The following is a 10,261-nucleotide window of genomic DNA, read 5'->3' on the forward strand; positions in this document are numbered from 1 at the left end:
ATTCCAGAACCCAGAACAGAGAATGAGGCCTGGAATTGACAGACGTCGTGGGGAGACCTGAGTTTCTCAGAGGTTATGAAGTTGGGCTTTGATGGGTGTTAGCAGGAAAGGCATCTTGAATACTGATCACAATGGAAAACAAAAACTCAACCATAGCTACCTGGTTTATTCTATTTATGGTTAAATTATCCATATGTAATTTGGTTCATTTTTACTTACTCAAAATATTATTAAACATCAACGTATACCACTCCCTACTCCAGGCAGAAGAAACAGTAAAATAAGTAAAGAAAGAAAATAAAGTAAGTAAAATAGTTTAAAAAAAAAAAGAAAAAGGATGGAGCCTTCCCCCACAGAACTTAGATGTTGGGGAAAATGATATAAACCAATGCAAGTAAATAGGTAAAACCCCTCCCTAGCAAATCCAGCCATCACACAAGATACAAGTAATAGGGGTGGAAACTGGCTCTAACCTCCCACCCAGCTTCCATTCCCAAGTGGAAGGGGACTGAATTTCTTAACTCCATAGACAGGGAGAAATGGACCAGCCAGGTGGGGGCACAGGGTGGGGGGATTCTCAGGGTCTGAGCTTCCTGCTTTGAGCAGCTGAGACACCTGCCAACTAACCCAGATCCTCCTAGGACTGTAGCCACTGGGCTGGTAGAGCTGGTGACCCCGTGTGATGGCTGTGTTTGTCAGCTTCTCTGGACTACAGGGCGCCCAAGTATCAGGTCAAATACAATTCTGGGTGTTTCTGTGATGGTGATTTTGGTTGAGATTAACATTTGAATCAGTGGACCCTCCTGTTGTGGGTGGGCTTCAAGGCCTGAAGAGAACAGAAAAGGCTGACCCTCCCCCAAGGAAGAGGGAATTCTTTCTGCCCATGGCCTTTGAACTCGGCCGTCAGCTTTTTTCCCACCTTTAGCCCAGAACCACACCATTGCCTTACCTGATTCTCAGTCCTTTGGACTCAGACTGGAACTACACGTCAGCCACCCTGGGTGTCCGCCTTGCCTACACAGTCTGAAGGTCTTGGGAGCTACCCATCTCCTATAACCCTGTGAGCCGATTTCTTATAATACATCATATTGGCTCTGTTTCCCTGGAGAGCCCCGAAAACACACCACGGGGTCCAAGGTCATCTCCACTGATACTGCAGGTGCCACCAAACTTGGGCAGGGTCTGGGAAGGATGTGAATTGTGCAGTTGGACCCCCAGACACCAAGATGGCTATCCGTATGGACTCACCAGCTATCCGGTAACCTCAATCACACAACTGGAGCTATTGGATTGCACGCGTGATTGGGTTTTACTATATATGGATGTCAGAGGACGATAGATACCACAGAGAAAAACAAAGCAGGTGATCTTCGACAGCCTCACTGATAAAGTAACCTTTTCTTTCAAGCTTCCCCTGACCCATACATGCAAACTTTATTTGTGTAGTTTATAGCATGCTGAAGATCTAATTTCATTTTATAATGTAATTTATAACAATTCAGTTATAATTCACATATCATAAAAATCACTCTTTTGATGTGTACAGTCCAGTGGGTTTTAGTATATGCACAGAGCTGTGTATGATCACTGGTGGTTATTAGAGAACATTTTCATCACCCTGAAAAGAAATTCTGTACCCTGTACCCACTGGCGGTCATCTGTTCCCTCCTGCAACTCCTGGAAATCACGAATCCACCTCCTATCTCTATGGATTTACCTATGCTAGACATTCTATGTAAGCAGAATCTTTGGTGATTGGCTTCTTTCAATTAGCACAATGTGTCCAAGGTTCTTGCATGTTGAGGCATGTGTCAGTACTTCATTCTTTCTTATGGCTGAAAAATATTGTATTCTATATATATGATACTTTTAATTTATTCTTTATCCGATTGATGTGCATTTGGTTGTTTTGCACATTTTGGTTGTTAGGAAGAATGCTGCTATGATCATTCATACACAAGTTTCTGTGTGAACATATGCTTCAATTTGGGGTGATATTTACCAAGCAGTGGCATTGCTGAGTCATATGGTAACTCTGCATTACCATATATCTCGAGAAATAGGCAAACTCTTTCCTAAAGTGACATTACCATTTTAAAATCTCACCAGCAATGTCCAAGTATTGCAATTTCTTCACATCCTTGCCAAAACTTGCTATTGCTTGTCTTTTTTTAAATTTTTTCTTAATCTTAGCCAACCCATTAGGTGTGAAGTGGTCTCTCATTGTGGTTTGGATTTCTCTAATGATTAATGATGTTGAGCATCTTTTCATGTGCTCATCCACCATTTATATATCTTCTGTGAAAAAATATCTATTCAAATTCTTTGCCCACCTTTAAATCTATTTATTTTTATTGTTCACTTGTAAGAGTTGTTTATGTATTTGAATACAAGTATTTTATCTGATATATGATTCACAAATATTTTCTCCCATTACATAAGTTTTCTTTTAACGAACTTTTGAAACACAAAAGTTTTAAATTTTGATGAAGTCCAATCTGGTGTGATGTCTAAGAAACAATTGCCTAAACCAAGGTCACAAAGTTTTATTGTGATGTTTTCTTCTAAGAGTGTTACAGTTTTATCTCTAGTAAGAGCCAATAATCTTATTTAGAAGAGTCATATTCTAGAGTCAATGGTGAATTAACTTTGGTATATGGTGTGAGGTAGTGAGTCCAACATCATTCTTTCACATGTGAACACTACTTGTTCCAAACAAAGGTTTGTTTCTGGACTTTCAATTCTATTCAATTTATCTATATTTCTATCCCTATGCTAGTACCACACTACATTGATTACTGTAGCTTTGAAGGAGGTTTTAAATTTAAAAAATGTAAGTCTTTTAACTTTTTTCTTCTTTTTCAAGGTTGTTTTGACTCTCCTGGATCCATTGCATATCCATATGAATTTTATGATCAGCTTGTAAGTTTCTCCAAACAAAACGACATTTGGGAATTTGATAAGGATTATGTTAAATCTGTAGGTCAATTTGGGGAATATTATCATCTTAACCATCTTAAGTCTTCTGATCCATGAATATAGGGTTTTTTTCCATTTGTTTAGATCTTTCTTAATTTTTTCAGCAATGTTTTGTGGTTTTCAGTAAACAAGCTCTGCACTTCCTTTGTTAAATATATTCTTAAGTATTTAACTCTTTTTGCAAATGGATTTGCTTTTAGTAATTGTTTGGATTGTTTACTGCAAGTGTATAGAGATACAATTGAGTTCAAATGTACCCTGAAGCCTTGCTGAACTTGTTTATTAGTTTTAATAGTTTTGTGTGTGTGAGGGTTCCTTAGGATTTTCAATATGCATGATTATGATATCTGTGAATAGAGATAGTTTTCCTTTTTCCATTCCAATTTGGATGCTTCTTATTGCTTTGTCTTGCCTAATTGCCCTGACTAGGCCTCCAGTAAAATGTCTAATAAAAGTAGTGAGAACAGACATCACTGTCTTATTCCTGATCTTAAGCGGTCTTTTACCATTGAGTGTGACATTAGCTGTGAGATTTTTGTATATATCTTTTATCAAGATGAGGAAATTTCTTCCTATTCCTAGATTCTTAAATGCTTTTTATCATGAAAATGTGTTGGAATTTGTCAAATGTTTTTTCTTCATACACTGACATGTCGTGTTGTTTTGTTCTTTATTCTACTGATATGGTCTATTATATTGATTGTTTGGGGGATGTTTAACTAACACTGAAATCCCATTTGGTCATGGTATATAATCCTTTTTATATGTTATTGGATTAGGTCTGCTAGTATTTCATTGAGAATATTTGCCCTTATATTCATAAGAAATATTGGTCTGTAGTTTTCTTGTGATATCTGTGTCTGTTTTATTTATGATATCTGGTTTAAAGTCTGTCTACTAAGCCTAATGTCTGGGCTGCTTAGAGACAGTTTCTATTAACTGCATCCCCACCCCACTTTTGTACATATATTCAGGTTTCTTTGTGTGTCTCTAAATTGTTTTTTTCAGTTTTCTGGAGAAATAACTGACATAGGTCATTGTATAGGTTTAAGGCATACAGCATGATGGTTTGTTTTACATTTATTGTAAAATGATTACCACAATAGGTTTAGCTAACATCCATCTTATAATGTAAAAAAGAGAAGAAAGAAAAAAAGAAAACAACATTCTATTTATGATGAGAACTTATAGGATTTACTCTCTTAACTTTCATATAGATCATACAGCAGTGTTAGCTCTGGTCTCCATATTGTACATTACATCCCTACTACTCATTTATCTTATAACTGGAAGTCTGTACCTTTTGACCACCTTCCTCCAATTTTCCCTCCTCCACCGTCCACATCTGGTAACCACAAGTCTGATCTTTTTTTCTAAATTTGTTTTTTTTTAAACATACATAAGAGTGAGATCATACAGTATTTGTCTTTCTCTGTCTGATTTATTTTACTTAGCATAATGCAAAATGCCTTCAAGGTCCATCCATGTTTTTGTAAAAGATAAGATTTCCTAATTTTTAATGGGTGAATAATATTATAGACAATTTAATTGTATATACACAATATACAAAGAATATATACTATGTGTAATATACACAAGAATATATTATATATGCAATAACAATAATATATTGATTTTTGTGTGTGTCTCATAATTTTTTTCTGAGAACTGTACATTTTAAATAATATAATGTAACAATTCTGGAAATCAGATTGCCCTTCCACCCCCATGCTTATTGTTGTTTCTGCTGTTTGTTAAGTTACTTTCTCAAACTATTTCTGTAAAATTTGTGTTCTTTGCTGTGTGTGGCAACTAAGGTCTCTCCTTGGTTAGTTCAGTTTTCTGCTAATGATTGGACATAGATTTCCTTTAATGCCTTCATCAGTAAGCCTCCCAGGCTTTGCTGAGGGGCTCTGTGTGTCTTTGGGCTGAACTTTCAGTTCTTTGGCAGGCAGTTTACAACTGGGCCTCAGCCTTCACTTCCTGCATTCACAGAGCCTCAAGGTCAGTCCAGGTGAGAGACTGAGCCCTTCTCAGGTCTTTCCTGGGCTTGTGCACAGCCCTGCACATGTGTGTGGCCTTCTACATCCCCAGAAATATTTCAAATTTTTCAAAGCCCCTTGTGGACATTGTGTTCCCCCAATTTTCCTTTTAAGATTTTTAAGCCAGTTTCCATTTTCTGCAGCTGGTGTCACTGCTTCAGGCAGCTGCAGCATGAAGCAATCACTGCTGATGGTTTCTGACAAACATCACGGGTACATAACTTGTTTGCACAGAGTGAGTTCTGAGTCAAGTCAAATAAAGACTATATCTTTGAGTGGTTGTTTCCAGTTCACTGTCAAACAGGTCCCATAGTGATAGTTCTCTAGCTTTGGAGATTTGGGGGGAGCTCCAGACTCATTCAGTCCCTGCAAATGGCTGTCAGGCTGCTAGTTGTTATACCTACCATGGTCCTGAGGCTACCGATTTTCACCATATGTGATGGTTAATTTTATATGTCCAGTTGGCTGGGCCATGAGGTGCCCAAACACTTGGTCAGATATGACTCTGGGCATGTCTGTGAGTGTTTCTGGATAAGATTAACATCTGAATTGTTAGGCTGAGTAAAGCAGGTCGCCCTCCCCAAGGTGGGGGGGCCTCATCCAGTCAGTTGGAGACCTGCATAGAACAAAAAGGCTGAGTAGGTGGGAACTCCTGCTGCCTGTCTGGTTGAGCTGGAACATCAGCCTTTTCCTGCTTTCGAGCCTGAACTGAAAAGTTGGCTCTTCTTGGTTTACAAGCTGCTGGATCTCAGACTGTCATGTGCACTGTAGGCTCTTCTGGTTCTCAGACCTTTGGACTTGGACTGGACCTGGAGCTCCACCATCAACTCTCCTGTTCCACCTTGCCACCTGCAGATATTGGGATTTCTCAGCCTACATAATCATATGAGCCAATTTCTCATAGTAAATCTATTTTCTATATTTATATATAGAAAATACATACTAGGTTATATGTACCTGTGTGTGTGTGTGTCCTACTGGTACTGCTGGCCCTGTTTCTCTGGAGCCATCTGACTAATGGACCGTGATTGCAGGGGCATTAAAGCTATTGGCTTTTAAAGTTGCCACAGAGTAGGGGAAGGGAGGTGGGAATGGTGTAAGTCAAAAGGCCACAAAGTTTACTATTTTTACTAAGATTCAGCCATTTTTCCTGAAAAGAAGAATTTCTTGAGTTGTTGCAAGACTTTGTTTAATGTACAGAGTTCTGAAAAGGTTGATCTTGGTAAATTTTTCCAGCATTCTCATTGCTTTTACAGAAGAGTGGATTTTCCAAGGCCCGTGCCCCATCAGATTGCTTCTCTGTCCCCCACCAGATTGCTTCTCTGTCCCCCACATTTCCCTGCTATCTCTCTGGTTCTCCTGAGAGACAACGAACAGTGGAGGTTTCGCCTTGGGTGGATTAATTCAGAAGCCAAATGCAGGATCTACAGGAGCAGAGAGAATTGGGGAGTAGGCTGATTTGGAAGGGATTTGACTCATCCAGGAATGACTACGCCTCAGTCTGGGTTGCTGTCAGGGAAAATGTGGAAAGACCAGTCAATAAAGGCTTGGCATCTTAGGCAGAAGAAAAACGCAAGGGATGCTTGCAGTCTTGAAAGGTCCTCGTCAGTTGAAGAGGGAAGCTGTAAGGACACCGTGTACTGAATAAGCCTGGCGTGCCATGGGCCAATCAAGAGAGATGACTTGCAGCTGGACATGCAGGACCTGTGCATGGGGAAGGGAGGACAGGTAACGGGTCAGATCTGGGAGCTGTGCGGAGACCTTAGAGGTGACCATAGGGACGGTGCACCCTTCACTGGGGGTCTGGCAAGGCAGGGAGTCCTGGGACTGGACAGGATTCTATGTTAACAGCGATGAACCAGACACCACCCAAGCCAGCTTGACAAGCAAAGACATCATGATGCGGAAAGCAGCACAGTACCTGAGAGACACAGAGAACAAGGCTGGGAACGTCAGGGCTCCGATGATGTGGTTTGAAAGCAGAATATGTAGTGTCTGCTGTGAATCTCCTGAAGTAAGTCAGTTTCCAAATGGACAAGTGGTATTTGCCGTGTAAGCAGACCCTGCAGCCACGACTCTGAGTTTCCTTCCCGTCGTGCCTGTAATCAAGGGTTAGGTCAGTGTATTTATTCTGTAATCTTTCCAGAGTGCCTGCTCTGTGTTCCGGACACTAGAGAGAGACCCGTAAAGCAAAGAGAAATATCCCTTATCCTCCTGGAACTGTGGGGTGAGGCATCTGGCGTCCAGCAGGCCCGTGCTCTGGTTGTCGCTGCCGTTATCCCCAGGAAGGGTTTGCTGAGCATAAGGTGGGCAGTCTTAGCCATTGTCAGGGTGGGATGGGAGAGACGGCGCCAAGTGGAGACCCTTGATATTCTGCTCTCCAATCACATCATCAGAGACCCTGGCATTCCCAGCCTGTGTTCTCTGTGTTTCTCATGTTCTGCTCTACTTTCCCCAGGGAAGGACCTGGCACCTGCCCCAGCCCAGCTTCCAGCCCAGTGGGGAACTGGACACTGACCCAATGCCTGTCACAGCAGAGCCAGCCTGAGCCCTTGGGAAGACCAGGGGCCCACGGGCAAAGTGGGGTGGCCCTGCCCGTCCAAGGGCCCTGCCTCACCACAGGGCCCCCGTCTCAGTCTGCCCAGGGCTTCCCGGTCCTATGCTAGGCCAGGGCTGAAAAGAGCCAGGATGTCATGCTTCTGTCTGCAGGGGAGGGGTGTGGGACCCCGGCACTTGGAGTGCATTTGTGAGCGTTTGTTCATCCTGGGAGCTGTAGGCTTTGGGCTGGAGATCTCCCAGGTTTAAGTCCCTCCTTTGTCACCTCCTTGGGGTGCTGCCCTGGGCGGGGACATTGTGTCCCGACCTCCATACGTGCAGTGACACTGCCACCGCAGGCCGTGTGTGTGCGTGTGAACACACGAGGGCCGCTCCCACCTAGAGCTGTCCCCTCCTATGTAAGGGGTTGTTTGGTCCCTGTCCACCCTGAGTCCCCACTCAGGACGGGCCAGAGCAGGCTGACCAGTGGAAGCAGGATGAGTGGAGGGTGGAGGGGCGCCAGCAGGCCAGGCAGCAGCGATTTGGGCGGGGGAATCGTGGATTCCAGCCTCCACGTCCGCAGGAAAATACGAGGGGTCACTTGGGACCAGACCAGCCTGCTTTCCTCTCCTTGTCATGTGTCCAGTCCTCGGCGCTAATTTGTGTGTCTGCCTGTTACTTCTCAGAATGCAAGTCGGGTCACGCGGCTTCCCTGTTTGAACCCTGATGCCTTCAGGGCTCCTTGTCCGGCGGGGCCTCCCTGGCATCCAGCCTGGCTGCTCCGGCCTGTGGCAGGACCTCCATAAGCCACCCCGCCTCTCCCCTGCTCCCTCCTCCAGGCAGCCCTCCGCTCCTGCAGGGCGGCTCCCCTCGCCAGAGTCTCCTGTAGCCATGCTACCCCCCAACCCCCAGCCCCTTTGCTCTAAGACATTCTCTCTCCCTGTGATTCACGCCACTTTTTCACAGTATGGGATTATTTTGTGTTTCCTTGTTTGTCTCTTTCCCCCAGTTAAGTGTGATTTCCTCAGGTTGCCTGCACTTAGCTCCTGGTCCGGCACAAACTGGCTACAAGTCACATCTCCTTGGATAAATAAGTGCTGGTCGTCTGTGGATGTATGTGTGCCCTACTAGGGCCCATTTCTCTCCAAGAGAGGCAGCCAATGTTTTCTCTAAAGGGCCAGTGAGCGTGTAGTTTTGGCCCTGCGGCCCTGCGGCTGTGGCCTCCACCGGCTGCAGTGGGAAGGCAGCCACAGTAGGACTCTAGTTATAGACACTGAAATTTGCATTTCATATCATTGTCATGTATCATGAAATACGATCATTCATCATTTTTTCCAATCTTTTAAAGATGTTAAAAAAAGAATCATTAACCCACAGACCATACAAAAACAGGCATCAGCCCGCATTTGGCCACACAAGCCGTAGTCTATTGGTCCTTGCCTGGCCAAATCATAAAAGAGTGCAAATACATGGTCACTCGGTCCATTGATATCCTAGAATGACGACCATGGGCCCAGCTCAGGATGTGGGGAGGAGTCAAGATGAGTTAGCCGTGAGAGTCCTGCCCAGATGCTGTGTGCACCACCCAGTGGGTGTTCCAGCCTTGAGCCGGGGGCTTCTGGACATACAGCCGAGCCAAGGACAGACCAGGCAAGTTCCCCCGGATCTGCTGGAGGCATCGGGGGTGGCTCCTCAGAAGGGCAGCACACGAGCTGGGCCTTTAAAAGTTCCAGGGGGGACCTAGACATTATCGTACTAAGTGGATTCAGTCAGACAGAGAAAGACAGATAGCATGTGATGTCACTTCCAGGTGGAATCTAACAAATGGTACAGATGAACTTATTCACAAAACAGAAACAGACTCACAGACATAGACAACAAACTTATGGTTACCAAAGGGGAAGGGGGAGGGATAAATTGGGACTATGGGATTAACAGATGCAAACGATCACATACAAAATAGATAAACAGCAAGGATTTACTGTATAGCACAGGGAACTATATCTTATAATACACTGTAATGGAAAAGAACAGGAAAAAAGAATATAGATATATACATATATGTGTATGTATAACTGAATCACTTTGCTGTACACCTGAAACTAACAAAATATTATAAATCAACTGTACTTCAATTAAAAAAAAAAAGAGTTCCAGGAGGGCCCGGTGATGAGGGAGCATTGCTGGCTGAGGACAGAGTGTGGAGGAGAGGCCAGGAAAGATGTGGCCACCTGGGTGTTTATAGGGTGCATCGTAGGAAGATGCAGCCAGTAGCACCCTGAGACTGTGGTGGGTGCCGGCAGCCAGGCCAGGTGGGCTGCCTGCTCTGTCGCGTGTGTTGGGCGATAGGCCTCTTCTGCCGGGTAGCGGTAGAGCTGCCGGCACGGTGGTGCCCAAGTGTATTGATAAATGGATCAATGTCAAGGCGGAGGGAGGCCTCCAGTGACATGCCCCGTCCTGCCCTGGCCCCGTCCAGCGTTTCTATCAATGACCAGGATAAAAGCGTAACAGGCCTACTTGTCAAATTTGCAGATCAAAGCTCAGAGGGACAGGTAATGTGGTGGAAGAAATACTCCAGGTACAAAAAGCGTCCTGACAAGCTGAAACAATGGACTGAAGTGAACAAGATGGAATTTAGCAAGGTTAAGTGTGAAGTCTGGCTCGCTGGTTGAAAAAAAAAATCAACCACAAGTGAGGGAGCAGCT

Source organism: Lagenorhynchus albirostris, chromosome 11, assembly GCF_949774975.1.
Source record: "Lagenorhynchus albirostris chromosome 11, mLagAlb1.1, whole genome shotgun sequence".
NCBI classification, from domain to species: domain Eukaryota; kingdom Metazoa; phylum Chordata; class Mammalia; order Artiodactyla; family Delphinidae; genus Lagenorhynchus; species Lagenorhynchus albirostris.